The 17,474-nt window shown below is 37.2% G+C and overlaps 1 protein-coding gene and 1 non-coding gene across 2 annotated transcripts in view; one reads left to right on the top strand and one right to left on the bottom strand.

The window, feature by feature from the left end:
• SNTB2 (syntrophin beta 2) overlaps positions 1-17,474 on the bottom strand; it is a 104,819-nt gene that overhangs the window by 59,518 nt on the left and 27,827 nt on the right. The gene's annotated exons all lie outside the window — the stretch shown is intronic.
• Positions 4,551-4,635, top strand: TRNAQ-UUG. Its single transcript has one exon. It is a non-coding gene; the product is annotated as a tRNA-Gln (tRNA).

Genomic DNA, 17,474 nt, shown 5'->3' with positions numbered 1-17,474 from the left:
AGCTTTAGCTATTGTGTCAGTAATTAGGCTAGCCACTAAAAATACAGTAACAAATGAAGCAAGAACCCTGCCCTCACAGAATGCCCCATCTAGTAAGGGAGACAGCTATGTAAACATCATTACAGATTTGAAAACAAGTACAAAAATAAAGTGTATTCAAGATAAGGTATTTTGATTAATGGTAGCCCCAAATTAAAACACAGCTTTAGTAGATGGAAAACTTTTTTCTTTTTAAGTTCATTTTTAGGACTCATAAAATACTTCTTTTACCTCAGTCATGACTGGCGACTGCTGTCATTTGAGGCATAGGGTTCTTGTTTCAAAAACCAGATAAACCGCAGTTTATTAAAATTTCAAATCGCATTAAAAATGTAAATAGTTGAATGCAGACGCATCAGTTATCATTACCTCTGCTATCACGATCTATCAGTATTCTACTTCCCTCTCAAATTCTAATGTGGTAGGTCATCAGAGTAGTATCATGGGAATCGAAAAAACTAGAAAGATGATCATTATCAATGTTTATCAATATCATAATAGTATTAATATTCTACAGCATTAGAAGCTTTACAAGCCTAAGAAACTAATAACAAATAGATTACTAAATCTAAAAAATAATTTCAGATGTTTCTAAAAACAGGCTTAACAGTATTTAAAATATTTTGTCTTTTGAACTAATGTACACACACAAAACAAAATTCAAAAAGTATAAAAGATTTTATAGTAAAAACTCTAGATTTCTAGCAGCCCAGTTCCCATCCCTTGAGGCAACCATATGGTCTTTGAGGGATATGCTAGATATGCTAAGCGTATGTAAAAATAAACACACACACGTGTACATTACTTCACATAATGGTAGTGTATAATAACTACTGTTCTGCACCTTGCTTTTTTCATTTAATAATATTGGTAAGTCTTTTATAAGCCCATTCTACAGCTCATTCTACAGCATGCTTTGGACTCAGATGGACCTGGATCAAATACCAACTGTGTTTTCCAACTCAGTTACTAGACTTCACTTGACTGTTCTAAGGTCCTCACCTATAAAATGGAAGCAACACTAAACAAGTAAAAACTTCAGGCATATACTAAAAATTCAATAAATAATACATGCCTTTCTTTTCCTTCTCTAAATTGAACAGTTAGAAAAGTTAAAAAATTTTAACAGCCATCAGTAGAAAAATGAAATTATTTTCTTGTAAATTATTAAACAAGATCTGCTGAAATTAAGTATAATCCTAGAAAATGTAACAATGTTAATGCCAGCATGTAGATACAGTTTATGGGTGTTTCTGTATGTGTGTGGGTGCTTTCTATGCATAGTTGTAATATGTGCATTTCCAGGTGGAGAAGGTAAAAGCTAGCTGCCTCGGGTCACCAAGGAGATTTTTTCATCCTAGAAAAATGAGCAGAGGTGCAGCCAGTATATCCCTTGAGTGGCTGACTCAGGCATTTCAGTACATTTTTTAGTTTTATGCTTTCAAGAAAGAATTAGATCACAAGAACTTTAGCAGAAATTCCTAAGTTTCCAGTCACTGCCAATGGTAGAGATTTGTTTTCTCAACATTTAAGACACTATAACCACTATTGGGCTACCAATGAAAGGAAATTATAGGCATTCTAAATGACTACTCTTGAATATTATAGTGGCTGGAAAAGGACCCTTCACGATATACTCAGAAGTTTATTCAGTAACACAGTCGATCACTGAACTGATGACTGCACGTATGTTTAAACTGACATACGTAAAGAGCCTATTTCATGGCCTTATGAAAGAGCAGTAGTTTCACTTGAGTTGATGACAATGATGTCCATATCCCAATCTAACTGGTCATCCATAATGGGTAAAGAACTGTTTCTTTTCTTTCTTTTTTTTTTTTTTTTAAGTTTATTTATTTACTTAGTAGGGGGAGGGGTAGAAAGAGAGGGGGAAAGAAAGAGAATCCCAAGCATTAACAGCACGGAGCCTGACGCAGGGCTTGATCTTACCGACTGTGAGACCATGACCTGAGCCAAAATCAAGAGTTGGACACTTAACAGAGCCAACCATGTACCCCTAGACATCTGTTTCTAATTTACCTGAGATTTGGGAAAGGTGGGGAGTTAACAGTGTTCTGTTTTAGTCTTATTAGACCTCTCCAGTTACCACAGTACTTTAAAATGGACACCTGGCTAGATAAGTAGACTCTACTACACCCCTTCATGGCAGTCAGGTCGACTCAGAACTCAATATATTTCACAATCTCATTTTGCCTGATAGCTGAAAATCATCCTCAAAATGTTTAATTAAACACTATTTGTAGTGTTTTAGGTGTTTAGATGTTTATCACACTTACTGAAAATGAAAGAGGCTTCCCTGCACCCTAAGAGCATCATTATAACCCTTTTGTCATTAGAGTGACAAAAACACATACATGTACTGTATATGCCTCTGGAGAGATGTCTGGAAGGATTTTCATCAAAATACCAACAGTGCTTATATATAGGTGTAAGACTGCCTTCTTTTTATAATATAGTTCTATATATTTGACATTCTCATGAATCCATATAATTTATAAAACTTAAGAAATGAAGATAATTTATTCTGAAACCTTGCTCAAACTTTAAAGATGGAACCACCTTAAATTAAAATCTTGATGAGCTTCAAAAACTATAATGCATTGGATGGGATCCAAGATCCAACTGATTCTTACCGAATTCCATGCTCAGGTTTATAGGAGGCCCATGTATTTTAATGAGGTACTCTGCTTTCCTGCTTTGGGGCATTAGGCAACATCGGATTTTGAGCTGAATGCCATTTTATGATTTTTTTTTCATAATGCAGACATAACTTACGCTGTAAACACCAGTGTTCTAGTAAATCAATCACCTTCTCCTCCAAACACCTTTTCTTCCAAACATCTCTCATACCGTAATTATCTTCCTCTTTATCTCTAACACTTATCCTTTTCTTACCTAACCTGGTGACCTTTACTATGAGTTTAAGTGAAACCAATGAATCAGACAATGCGGGCAGAATGGTGCCATTATTTTCCTAGATGGCCACCAGAAACATTAGGGAGGAATTATTTACTTTCAGTAAAAAGTCTTTTACATTCTCAACTTGCTGGTGTCTTTCAGCTCAAGTATCCTGTCATCTGGGGTTTGAGTAGACTGCACAATCTAGGGATTGGCACTATAAACCCTAAACATATTCAGAGTGATTATGGTTCCACTATACCTTTCTATTTTAAAGCAACATTGCATATTCACTAATTCACTGCACTCCTGGTATATGCCAGGAACTGTTTTAGCAACTTAGAATAATAAATCCATGAACAAGACATACAAAAAAAAAAAAAAAAAGGATAAATGTAATTAATAAGTAGAATACTACTTGGTGATAAAAAGTAATGAACTATTGATACACTGAGCAACTTAGATGAATCGCAAAGATATGCTGAGTAAAAGAAGCCAGTGTTGAAAGGTTACATTCTAACGATCCCATTATTGAAAAGACAAAAATATGTGACTAAGAACAGATGAGTGGTTGCCAGGGTTAGGAATGGGAAAGATGTGATTCATTTTTTGGAGGATGGAACTGTTCTGTATTATGACTGTGGTGGTCATTATAATTTATACGTGTGTTAAAACTCAGAACTGTATACCATAAGATGGGGAAAAAAGGCAGTTTTACTGCATGATAATTAAAAGATAAGAAAAAAAAGTAAAATATATAGTATGTTTTAAGATGTTAGGTGTTACGGAAAAAAAACAGTAAGAGAAGGCAGATCAGGAATGCTGCAAGGGGGGGTTCATTTGCAATTTTATTTTATTTTTTTCAATTTGCAATTTTAAATACGGTGGTTAGGGTAAGCCTCATTAAGAAGACATTTGAACGAAGACTTAAAGGTGGTGGGGGAGTTAGTTATGCAGATATCTGGGAGAAGCATTTCATAGGGAGAACAGTGTCAAAGCAGTAAGGAAAGTCAGTGTGACTAGTACAGGGTAATCGAGGGAGAAAGAGTAGAAAGTGGGGTCACAGAGACAGTGGGAGTGGGAGGCAGATCATGTAGTGACTTTTAGGTTCACTGTAAGCACTTTTGGCTTTTATTCTGAAATGGTAATACATAAGGAGTTTTAAAGCAAAGGAGTGACATGATTTAACTTGTATTTTAATCGTCCTCACTAGTATACTGAAAATAGAATGAAAGAGGAAAAAGGCAAAAGGAGGAAGATCAATTATTAGTGACAGATTACCGAGGCACCTGAGTGGCTCACCCAGTTAAGCACTGACTTGATATCGGCTCAGGTTGTGATCTTGCGGCCATGAGATTGAGCCCCGCAACAGGCTTGTGCTGGGTGTGGAGCCTGCTTGAGATTCACTCTCTTTCTTTCTCTGACCCTCTCCCCTACTCACACTCTCTCTCTCAAAATAAATGAAAGGAAGGAAGGAAGGAAGGAAGGAAGGAAGGAAGGAAGGAAGTTAGGAAGGAAGGAAGGAAGTTAGGAAGGAAGGAAGGAAGGAAGGAAGGAAGGAAGGAAGGAAGGAAGGAAGGAAGGAATGGGGCGCCTGGGTGGCTCAGTCGGTTGAGCATCTGACTTTGGCTCAGGTCATGATCTCGTGGTCCGTGAGTTCGAGCCCCACCTCAGGCTCTGTGCTGACAGCTTGGAGCCTAGGGCCTGCTTCAGATTCTATGTCTCTCTCTCTCTCTGTCTCTCAAAAATAAATAAACATTAAAAAAAAAAGTGAAAGATTATGGTAGGGGGACCCAGGGGACAGGAATGAATGTGGTGAGGGTGAGATTCTCTACTAAAGGTAGACCTATTTACATATCCTGACAGGATGGGGCAGGAGTGGGGGGGCGAGGGGTGAGAAAAAAGGGAGAAATGGAGAATAATTTTAAGATTTTTGCCCTAAACAACTGGCAGGACAGAGTTGCCTTCAGCAAGTTTAGGAAGAAAGATTAGTGAGTTGATACCTGTATTAAACAACCAAATCTAACTAGCAGCCAGATACATGAGTCTGCAGTTCAGGAGACAGGTGTAAACCCGAGCTACAAATTTGGGGACAACTGGCATATGGCTGATACTTTAAGCCATAAAACTGGAAAAGATTACAGTATAAGTCAGGGTCCCAGCAGCAAATGAGTGAATGGCACAGGATTTAATAAAGAGACAATTTATAAAGTTGTGGGCAAGAGTTCAGGGAAACACAAGGGAAAACAGAGTGTGATATCCTGTTTACATACCTAGGCCTAAAGGAACCAGGACAGGAAGTGGTTACCAGACCCAGGGGAGTACTGTAGGGGGCTGACTAGTGACCTTCAGTCAATTCAGCTAGATTGGGAGCCAAGGGGATAAATGCTCCAATTTCACTTTCGTCCTTCTTTCCCTCCAGGCCCTCTTGTTGGGACTCTACATTGACCAAACTCAACAAAAGCCAAAGGGCAAAGCAGCTTGTTGATGTAATTCATGCAGGTCAGCCTCCTGGGAAAGAAAGCAGGTAGAGAAGGAAGAGTGAACCTAGAGGGGCAAATGGAAGACTTCCAGCATGACCGCCAAGGAAGTAAGCATAGATGTGGAAGAGGACTCTCTACTATTAAAGGACAAGGGAGAAGAGAATGAGCAGCAAAAGAGACACGAGACTCGTGAGACAGAACTCCATGAAAATACTGGCCTACAATAGTTCCAAGTTCACCCAAACTGAAAAAGCCATGCTCTGATCTTACTAACCCTGACTTGGTTCCTTCCTCTCTTTACCACATTTTGGAAAAAAAAAAAAAAAAAAAGTTTATGCTTGTTTCTATTTTCTCCTTTTGCTCTTTAACCTTTCCTGAATAAAACTGCATTTGAAAGAGTTACTAATGTTTTCTCACTCAATCCAAATTTCTCAATCCTTAATCTTGCCCATTTCAACATGTGACGGTGTGCTCCATCAACTGTTTTTATTCCTCCTTTCTATGCCTTTATTTTCAAAAGCCTTGTTTCTCCTCACATACCTGCAATGTAGCTGCTCCCCAAGGCTCCAATTTTAGCGCATTGTTCGCACTTTGTCCTCTAGTCCCTAGCAACTTTCAATGCTAGATCCCCAAATTTAACATGGATCTCTAGAACCAGTTTCTCTTGTTGGTCCCAATTCCTGCCACTTGGGTGCTGTCCCAGCCCTTCAACATCAACATATCCAACTGTGAACTAATCTTCATTATCCTTAATCCTCTCCTGTGTGCATTGTTTTCATTGCTAGCATTAGCATAAGCATTTTTCTAGCCATCCAGTATCTAAACCAGTAGTATAGAAAGTTTAGTTAAAGCCCAATAATCTGTATCTTATTTTGGATTAAAGACCTAAATGTGAGACCTGAAACCGTAAAACTCCTAGAAGAACGTAAGAAGTTATTTCTTTGACATCAACCAAAGCAACAATTTTCTAGCTATGTCTCCTGAGGCTAGGGAAACAAAAGCAAAAATAAACTACTGGGATTACACCAAAATTGAAAGTTTTTGCACAGTGAAGGAAACAATTAACAAAATGAAAAAGCAACCTACTGAATGGGAGGGGAGAAGATATTTCCAACTGATATATTTAATAAGGGGTTAATATAGGAGATATATAAAGAACTTACAAAACTCAACACACACACACACACACACACACACACACACACACACACACACACACCAAATAATCCAATTAAAAACGGGCAGAGGACCTGAATAGACATTTTTCCAAAGAAGACATATAGATGGCCAACAGCCACATGATAAGATACTCAACAGCACTTATCATCAGGAAAATGCAAATCAAAACCAGAGTGAGATAACACCTTACACTCATCAGAATGGCTAGAATCAAAAGGACAAGAAATAACAAGTGTTGGCGAGACCGTGCAGAAAAAGGAACCCTCATGCACTACTGGAAGTAATGTAAATTAGTATAGCCACTGTGGAAAACAGTATGGAGGTTCCTCAAAAATTTAAAAACAGGAATACCATATGATCCAATAATTCCACTACTATTTACCAAAGAAAACTAAAACAGTAAAAACACTAATTTGAAAAGATATATGCACCCCCATTTTTACTGCAGCATTATTTACAATAGCTAAGATATGGAAGCAACCCAAATGTCCATTGATAGATGAATGGATAAAGAAAATATGAGGGGCACCTGGGTGTCTCAGTTGGTTAAACATCCAACTTCGGCTCAGGTCACGATCTCACAGTTCTCGGGTTCGAGCCCTACATCGGGCTCTGAGCTGATGGCGCAGAGCCTACCTGGGATCCTCTCTCTCCCTCTCTCTCTGTCCCTCCCCCTCTTTCTCAAAAATAAATAAACATTTTCAAAAATTAAATAAAAAAATAAGGGCATCTGGGTGACTCAGTCGGTTGAGTGTCCGACTTCGGCTCAGGTCATGATCTCACAGTTCGTGGATTCAAGTCCCACGTCTGGCTCTGTGCTGACAGCTCAGAGCCTAGAGCCTGCATGGGATTCTGTGTCTCCTTCTCTCTCTGCCCCTCCCCCACTCGTGCTCTCTCTCTTTCAAAAAAAAATAAACATTAAAGAAATAAAAGAGAAAAAGGCAGGAAATTCATGTCTCTTTATATTTTCTTTGTCTGAAGACATGGGAGGAATGATTTGTGAGGCTGTAACAGTGAGGAATAACAAGATGATCACCTGAACCTCAGATCTAATACAAATTTGATTTATAATACTTTGGATTTGCTTACCATCATTTCCAAAGTCATACTTATTTTCTCATTATTGCCTTATCATTTAACCCTGTGGAGTTAACTCATTCCTTCTTGCTAGTCACCAGGAGGGAAAAATTCCCAGTACAGAACCCAAGCATGTCCTCAGAAGCAGTTCATGTGCCTGTAAGATACAATTTCTACGTTTTCCAGTTAAAACAAATAACTATAGTTCATGTTGGTCCTGCGATTTTCAATTCATTTCATTACCCGTCTTTCCTTCTCCATTCAATCCAAGCCCTTTCTAAGTCAATAAAAATAGGATATATCCTTTTCAAGCATCTCAAATTACTCTTAGAAAGACAAGGAGAATCAAGTTTCTTTTGGAACCTCTGAGCAATAGTGGGATGAGTCTAAATAAGACAGAAACAAGGTAGCTCTGAAATTTGTTCCCAGTAATTAAAACTTCAGGATTTTTGAAGTATAGCCTTTTATAATACACTTATGCAAACTGGCAACAAAAATGATATAGTTTTTAGGCCTCAATCAAATTCTAACATGGATATCTATTACTTTTGTACAAAAGTATTAGCTTTCACACTTTGATATGTACAAGCATAGAACAAAACGCTAGATTGAAATAATTTGGGTCTTTGGACTCTTTATAATTTCTCCTTGGTAGTCTTTAACTACTAATCTTACATGGTAAAATTAGCTGTGGGTCATTTATAAAGTAAATATATTTTAAGTGAATTTAAAAGGTGATTTTCTTTAGAATGTTTCCTCAAATTGGAAAAAATATGCAAGCTTTTCAACTTTTTATTAAAAAAACTTTTAAACATCTTAGGTTTGCATTTTTAAATGTTTCTGTAAGGAAGAAAGCTACCAACAAACTTCCCTGTGGAAAGTGCCATACATTAAGTATGTGTGTTTAAAATCCTATATATAACTAATCCAAAAACTGAGAAACACTGCATCTGAAAAATGACTTCAAATTACATATTTTTCTTTTTCTAATTGCTTCTCGGCCTTTTGGCTAACATCAAGTGTAGTACATATTTCTCTTTTCCTTTTGGTGTTGAGATTTGTATTTATTTTCTATGTTCTATCTCTGTTGTTATGAGTCAATTCCACTTTTAGTACTTCTCTTTCTCCTAATAAAAAGAAGTATCACTTTATGAGAAACAGCCTTCCAATCTGTTTCAGACCATTCTGCTTACCTCAAAACGTACAAAGCAGAGAGAGAGGACAACTGACAACAGTAGAAAAGTCTTGACCACCTAACAGAATTAGAAAAAATAGAAAGATAGGACTTCATTTAATTTCATTTTCATTGAAGCAGAGGCAATTTGAAAAGTAAGCTGCATAAGAAGGAGGAAACTGGTTAGGAATAATTGATACTGCTTCTTAGTCTCCTGCTGAAATATTAAAATAGAGGCTAGTTTTTTGTGAGGAAAAAATGAACCCTACCATATTTTATAAAATACCATAAAATGACTCAAACACTATAAAACTAAGGACCAGACTAAGGGTATCAGAGTTTCCAAGTGCCAAAAGCGAGTTCTCAGTTTTATATCCCCCCCAAAATTATATAGTTAGTATGTCCATACAGTGATCAAGAAAATATGCCAATTTGCTAATAGCAGTTATATTTGCACTGCAATTATAGGGACTTCTATTTTTGTTTTGTTTTGTTTTGTTTTTGAGAGAGAGAGAGAGAGAGAGAGAGAGAATAGCTTAAGTAGACTCCACGCCCAGTGAGGAGCTGGACACAAGCCTCAATCTCACCAAGGTGAGATCATGATTTGAGCCAAAATCAAGAGTCAGATGTTTAACCGACTAAGCCACCCACGTGCTCCGGGGACTTCTATTTTTGAAGTTAACTGTTCCTATAATGTTTAAGCTTTTTACAATAAACACGTGTTCTATTAAAGTTAACTTTAAAACACATGCTGCCAGTTAATAAAAATGAATTAGAAAAGTAATTTCAGAAATAGATTCAATAGCAGAAATTAGGCAATAGTGGCAGAAAAGTCACTATTCAATAAATGCTGAAAAAAATGGAGTATCAGTATCGAACTGTCTTAGATCCACAGCTCACACCCTATAATGCACTTGCATTAACCTATAATCGATGCCCTTTGCATCATTTTTATAAAATCATTAAAGTATAAAAGCAGAGCATCAAACTTTAAAGTCAAATGACTCTCAGTTCAAGTCTTGATATCACATTTGCTTTTGGGGACGTTTGAAGCACATAATTAACCTCTCTGAGCCTCAGTTTCCTCATTTATAAAACATAAAATACCATTCCTAAAGGGCTATTGTAGGTATTAAATGAGATAATGAACGAAAGGTACCTAGGCCTGTGCTTGAGTGTCGTAGGTACTGAATACTAGTGTGTACGTGTGCATGCAATTATTACAACATACTTTGGAGGGAGTATAGTAAGATAGAGTCTAAGATTTGAGTTTGAACTGACCAGATTCGAAGTTCAATTCTGCCAATTATAAACTTTGTGATTTGGACAAATAATTTCATTTTTCCAATTTCTAATCTATAAAACTCTAATATTAATCCTAATGCCAGTTTTACTGAGTAAATGAGAGGATTAAATAACATTAACTAATAAAATAAAATAAAATAAAATAAAATAAAATAAAATAAAATAAAATAAAATAAAAGTAAACTGTTTGAGAGCCTGGAAAATAGTAGGTGTTGAACAAAAATGATTTACAGAATGGGATTATTATGCAACTTTAATGTTAATTATTTAATGAAAATCTGGAGATGGTAGTGAAGATATCTCCAGAAAAACAGCAATTGTTCTTTGTCTCCCCTTTCACAAAAAGACCAATTTTGACAGCACATAGCCTTCTTCATTTATATTCCTGTAACACTCCCCTTATCACTGTAATGGTACTTGTCATGTGTCACAGTTTCTGTTTTGCCCATCTCTTCCACTTGACCAAGGTACACTGAAGGGATTAAACTCAAGACACCATAAAAGTCCACCATAATTACAATACATCGCTTCTATAGTGTTTATCTACCTGTGGTTCTTTTACTTTTTCCTTCTAGTCACTTGTCAGAGCTATGTTGCAATTTGTGCAGGACTATTTAGGGCCCTAATACATTCTCTCGCACATTCATGAAGCAAAATCCATGTGTTTTTCTAGTATGCACACAATCTTTCTGTGACCCTGGCTTGACATTACATTTGCTTCTAACCCTTTAGAGTAAGTTGTACCCCACTCCATATGACATCATTATAACAATATGCATGCTTAGAGGGCGCCTGGGTGGCTCAGAAGCAGCCGACTTCAGCTCAGGTCATGATCTCGCAGTCCATGAGTTCGAGCCCCGTATCGGGCTCTGTGCTGACAGATCGGAGCCTGGAGCCTGCTCCTGTGTCTGCCTCTCTCTCTGCCTCTCCCCCATTCATGCTCTGTCTCTGCCTTTCAAAAATAAATAAATGTTAAAAAAATATCTGCATGCTTAGTTACTGCACAAATGAATTTTATCCATTAGTCAAAATTTGGCAATATTATCAATAGTGTTCATAGCAGCGATCACTAACACACAGAAGATGTGCTGTAAATAGTGGTTAGATGAAGTATGAGAAATTCTGTCACAAATATAGATATATTTTTGTAGTCCTAATTTCCCTGTCCTGGTGAATCATGAAAAGTATTTATGGCATGAGTAATAAAATCCAGTTAAAAAGTGTTGCTAATAATGGGTCGTCTGGCTGGCTCAGTTGATGAGGCATGTAACTCTTAATCTCAGGGCTGTGAGTTCAAGACCCGTGATGGATAGAGAGATTACTTAAAAAAAAAAAAAAAAAAAAAAATGTTGCAGGGCTCAGTCAGTTAAGCGTCTGACTCGAGATTTCAGCTCAGATCATGATCTCACAGTTCATGAGATCAAGCCCCAGGTGGGGCTCTGTGAGCGGAGCCTGCTTGGGATTCTCTCTCTCTTTCCCTCTGCCCCTGCCCCCTGCTCACACACACTGTCTCTCACAAAAAAAAAAAAAAAAAAAAAAAAGTAAAGGTTGTTAATAGATATAGATTAAAGTTTTTGCAAATATTTGGATAAAGGATTATTGCTCAACACTGTTAGGTGCCTTTTGGATATGTGGGACCGGGTCACTCCTTCCATATACTATAGGTTATCACATAACTTCTGTATGTATCATCTTTGTTGAGGTTCTCCTCAGCTAAATTTGCTATTTGAACAAATCTGCCATTAGAACAAAACTCTCCTTAATAAACTATTATTTACTTAAACACATGGCTTATGGATACACAGTTCTCGCAGTGACATAAAAATTTAATCCTATTACGAGAGGTCAGTAATGGATTAAAAAACTCCTTTATAAGAAAATCCTTTCCTCAATAAACTCAGGCTTTCATCTATTCCTAACATAAATGATAAGAAATAATTTCTTACTCTTAAAAACTATGTTTCCCTCTTTCATCAACAAAGAACTCTCTCTTATGTATTAAGCATATGGGATATTTACAATGTCTGATATATATATATATATTCTGTCCTCATGTTGTGTAGTTGAGAAGGAAAAAGAAAACATGTACCCTCAAAAAGACCAACTAATAAAGTAGAAATTATAAAAGACAAAATGTGATAAATGCTATAAGAGAAATAGAAATAAAATGTTATATACAATTGGATATAACAAAAGCAAATAAAACAATTGAAAAATACTTAATAAAAATGCTAATACAGTAACATTTTCCCATTAGACCAAAAAAAATTTTTTTTAGCTGTTTAAGCTTCAAGGAAATCCTTATCCTTATTTTTGTTGCTAAGTGGATGTGTCCTGGACTAGCTGGACACACCGGATGGTTTGTTTAGATCAGCACCTAAGTGATAACTATAGACGGAAACACAATATTAAGCAAGCACAATAGCTGTGTTCAAGGGGTCAGCAAGCACTCCATCCTGCACATCCAGTCAGAGTTACCAGTGGGGAAGGAGAATGCCATCCAAGTTTCCATATCTTTAAACACTTGGTAATTTTTTTTATTGTACAAAAGAACTGCTATTCGTAACTGCCAAGCTTTTGTTGTCATTAGGGATTTTCTGACCAAATTGGCAGAATTAACTGAGTTCAGGAAGAGGAGAAGAGACAAAGATGTGTTCATGTTCTCTTCCCCCTCATTCTTATGTAACAAACAGCTAAGGAGTCAGTTTTAGTAGCCTGAGAATTGTCAGAGTTCATAGGAATCAACTGGTGAACGCTGAGCTGAAGTGCAGTCCATTACTCAGTCCACATCAAACAAATGTATTCACTGATAATTTTTTACTAATTTTTTAAATTAAAAAGTAATGAAAACAAAAGCTGGAACACTTGAGCATCAAAATAAATCATAGTGGCATGGAATTATAACCTATAAAATAAAGAAAATAGCCATGAGTCCATATTGATATAAATAATTGAACAAATAAATAAATGGGGGGGGGGGGAGAAGGGACAGCTCCTAGAGAACAATTCCAATTAATAAGTGTAAAAGAATGAGAGAAATAGAAAATCATCATTAGACCACTATAATAATAATTGTGACAGGCATGACCCGTTGATGAATGCTAAAATTACTGAAAAGTTTAAAGAGTAAAGGGTGAAAGTTTAAAGAGTAACAGGATATTTGCAGTTTCAATTAATCTCCCCCAAGATATCTGTTAATTACAAAGGGGAAAATGTAACATTATGTGGAGAAACCTGACAGTAATCAAAATTTACAACACTGGTATTGAGACATATTGATGTCATGGGCCCTATGTTCTCATATACACTGAAAAGGAAGTATCACCTCTGTGGCATTCTTGCTATAAACAACTAGTAAGCTCAGTCTATTCATGATAAAACCAGACAAATTGAAATTGACATTCTACAAAATGACTTAAATGATTTGAAACTGAATACCACATAGGGTTAGTTAGCAAATCTATCATCTTACATAATTAGAATTTTTTTGTGTGGTGAGAAAATTTAAGATCTACTCTCACAGCACCTTTCAAGTGTATGTAACACAGTATTGTTAACTATAGTCCCCATGCTGAATCCCCAGAACTTATTCACCTTATAGTTGGAAGTTTGTAGCCTTTGATCAACATTTTCCCATTCCCCCCACCCACTTTTACTTCATTCTTAATGAGCCAGAGTAAATTTGAGGTGTGAGAATAATGACAAAAGCAAAAAATACCGTCATTCTAAAGGCATCTATATTTAATTCCAAAATTCCATTAAGGTACTATTATAGAGCAGCTTTGGACATTTGAGGGTTTGCCCTTGCAACTGACAGTCAATCTGTGTTAATATTAGGTTCCTATAATCAGTAAGAGGGCTTATCTTGAGATTATATTTATCTTTATGCATGCTAAATCCTCCTCTCTCTCTCTCTCCTGGAGATTATGCCAGGAAAGAAGAAAGATTCACCAGTGTAAGTACACATGAATTACAGAGGTACACTCAATATAGCCTAAATAAATTACTATACTTAGAGATTAATGAACTAGCTATCAATTTCAAGTGTATTATGTTTGGCCCCCTTCTCTCTCTCTCTCTTTCTTACTCACTCGCTCACATTCATCCAGTGTCTTGGGGACAAATAGTAATCTAAAAATAGATAACTTACAAATTGTAGGGCTAGCAGACACCTTAGTGATAATTCAGTCCAACCTGTTCATTTTTAAACTAAAATTAAAATTAATTGTAATTAGTTGAATTAAACTAAAGCCCTAGAAAAATGAGGCTGAGAAAAAAGAAAACTTCTTCAAAGACATACAATCTGTGGCAAAGCCATGGCTAAAAACCCATGTCATCTTTTCCCGAATATATCCTCAGCTTTCAGTTTGCTTTTTTATCTTCTTATTTTTATTTTTTTTTAATTTTTGCTTAATGTTTGTTTTTTTTTACGAGAGAGTGCACAAAAAAAAGAGAGAGAGAAAGCGCACGTGGGGGAGGAGCAGAGAGAGAAGGCAACAAAAGATCTGAAGCAGGTTCTGTGCTGAGAGCAGCAAGCCCATTTGGGCGCTCGAACTCACGAACTGGGAGATCATGACTGAGCTGAAGTTGGACCTGCAACCAACTGAGCCATCCAGGCGCCTCTGGTTTTTTAGATAGTGTAAAATCATAACTAGCTGGCTAACAATCTTGCAGAAAGGTAATTTTATTACTACTACTTTACCGTTAATATATTTTAAAGACTCAGCCAGAGTCCTTTCACCTTGTTATAATTCACCTTCTCTATATGAGACATAAGACTTTAAAAAAAATAATCAGAGGGGCGCCTGGGTGGCGCAGTCGGTTAAGCGTCCGACTTCAGCCAGGTCACGATCTCGCGGTCCGTGAGTTCGAGCCCCGCGTCAGGCTCTGGGCTGATGGCCCGGAGCCTGGAGCCTGTTTCCGATTCTGTGTCTCCCTCTCTCTCTGCCCCTCCCCCGTTCATGCTCTGTCTCTCTCTGCCCCAAAAATAAATAAAAAACGTTGAAAAAAAAATTAAAAAAAAAAAATAATCAGAGATCAATGTTTAACTCACTAGTACACCCACTCTGAAACACATGGTGCTTTCTGAGCCATCAGAAGCACAGTGGGGCTGGAAGAGTCACAGACACTGTCTCCTTCCTTGTCATGACCATGGCAGCAATGGCAGGGGAGAGGGTAGTTAGAATAGTGGCACAGTAGCCCCAGCCAAGTGAAAACTAAATAAAAATCATGAGGTAAGAATACAATTTTTCAGGGGCACCTGGGTGGCTCAGTCAGTTAAAAGCATCCAGCTCTTGATTTCGGCTCAGGTCATGATCTCACAGTTTGTGAGTTCAAGCCCCATGTTGGGCTCTGTGCTGATAGCGCAGACAAGGCTGTTTGGGATTCTCTCTCTCCCTCTCTCTCTGCCCCTCCCCTGCTTGTGCGTGCTCTCTCTCTCTCTCTCAAAAATAAACAAACATTAACAAAAAAGAATACAAGTTTTCAAAAGAAAGCTATTCCTTTTTGGAAAATATTGTGCTTCCCTGTGACCATCCCTTTAGAACCTATATCTCCGTAAGTGTCTTAATGACGTTTCTTTAGATTTCAGTTTCTTTATATGTAAAACCTATCCTTTTCTTCTTTTAACATTCATTTATTTTTGAGACAGAGAGAGACAGAGCATGAACAGGGGAGGGGCAGAGAGAGAGGGAGACACAAAATCTGAAATGGGCACCAGGCTCTGAGCTGTCAGCACAGAGCCAGACGCGGGGCTCGAACTCACGGACCGTGAGATCATGACCTGAGCCAAAGTCGGACGCTTAGCCGACTAAGCCACCCAGGCGCCCCTGTAAAGCCTATCCTTAAGGGGTCATTGTGAAGATTAAGTAAATTAAAGTATGGAAAATGATTTCAGAAATTATAAAAGCCACACAAATTTGAGAAATTACTGTTATTACCTAATGCAGAACTTGACAATCATTTCCACCAGGTTCAGAAGTTAGCATGGTATCTGGCAAAATGCAGATGCTCGGTGTTTATTAAATGCATAGTGAACAAACCTGGCTAAGACCTCCTCCCAAGGGCATTATCATAGAGCATAATGGATTACATGTGATGGGAATTCAGAACAATGACCGCAGTGCCTTTCTGAGTCTGACCTATACACATCAGAGAACTGTGAGAGCTAAGGAGATAAAGTTCACAAAGGAGACTAGGGCTCTGAGAAAAAAAGGGTCCTCTCAGTACCTGTGTTCTTGAATGTATAAGCCCATCACATCACACAAAGGACATAGAGCAAAATAAAGCTGAAAATTTAAGTGGAATACAAGCCTCTTAAAAGAAGACAAAATTGAATAATTCTTAAACTTGGATTATTCTGCTGAAATGTTCAGTGACTGGATAAAATGTTTTGATACCATACATACTAATTTTTAAAAATGCCTCAGTGCTCTAATTTTACAATTATATTTTTATTTTCTGTTGGTAGAAATCCCAAAAGTACAAAAGTGTGAAATATTATCTCAGCAATAATGCAAAGAGGATGCCTAGAATGAGTAGGAAAGCATACACATATGAACCATAATGGGATCTTTAATAGGAAATGTCTCCCTTTTTTATGTGGGTTAAAAATAAGAACTGGAAGAATACAAAAATACTAACTCAAAGGATATATGCACCCTGATGTCTATAGCAGCATTATTTACAAGAGCCAAATTCGGGAAACAGCCAAGGGTCCATTGATTGATTAATGGATAAAGAAGACGTGTTACACACACACACACACACACACACACACACACACACACACACACACACACTACAATATTACTCAGCCATAAAAAAAGAATGAAATTTTGCCATTTGCAACAACATGGATGGAGCTACAGTATTATGCTAAGCGAAATAAGTCAGTGAAAGAGAAATACCATATGATTTCACTCATATGTGGAATTTAAGAAAGAAAATAAACAAGCAAAGGGAAAAGAGAGAGGCAAACCAAGAAACAGACTCTTAACTATAGAGAACAAACTGATGGTTAGCAGAGCGGAGGTGGGTGGGGGGATGGGTTAAACAGGGGATGGGGATTAAGGAGGGCACTTGTGCGGAGCACAGGTGATGTATGGAGGGGTTGAATAACTATTTTGTATACCTGAAACTAACATTACGCAGTATGTTAACTAACTCGTTTTTAAATAAAAAAAAATAACCTGGAAATCTCTGACAACACATATGTCGGGCTCCCCAGCCTCATGCAAAATTACAAGTGTCCAGTTACTTTTCTCTTGTCTTCTTTCTCAATAATCTGCACCCTCCCC

The sequence above is a fragment of the Panthera tigris genome, chromosome E2 (genome assembly GCF_018350195.1).
Source record: "Panthera tigris isolate Pti1 chromosome E2, P.tigris_Pti1_mat1.1, whole genome shotgun sequence".
In the NCBI taxonomy this organism is placed as follows: domain Eukaryota; kingdom Metazoa; phylum Chordata; class Mammalia; order Carnivora; family Felidae; genus Panthera; species Panthera tigris.
This window is presented reverse-complemented; position numbering and strand designations above follow the sequence as displayed.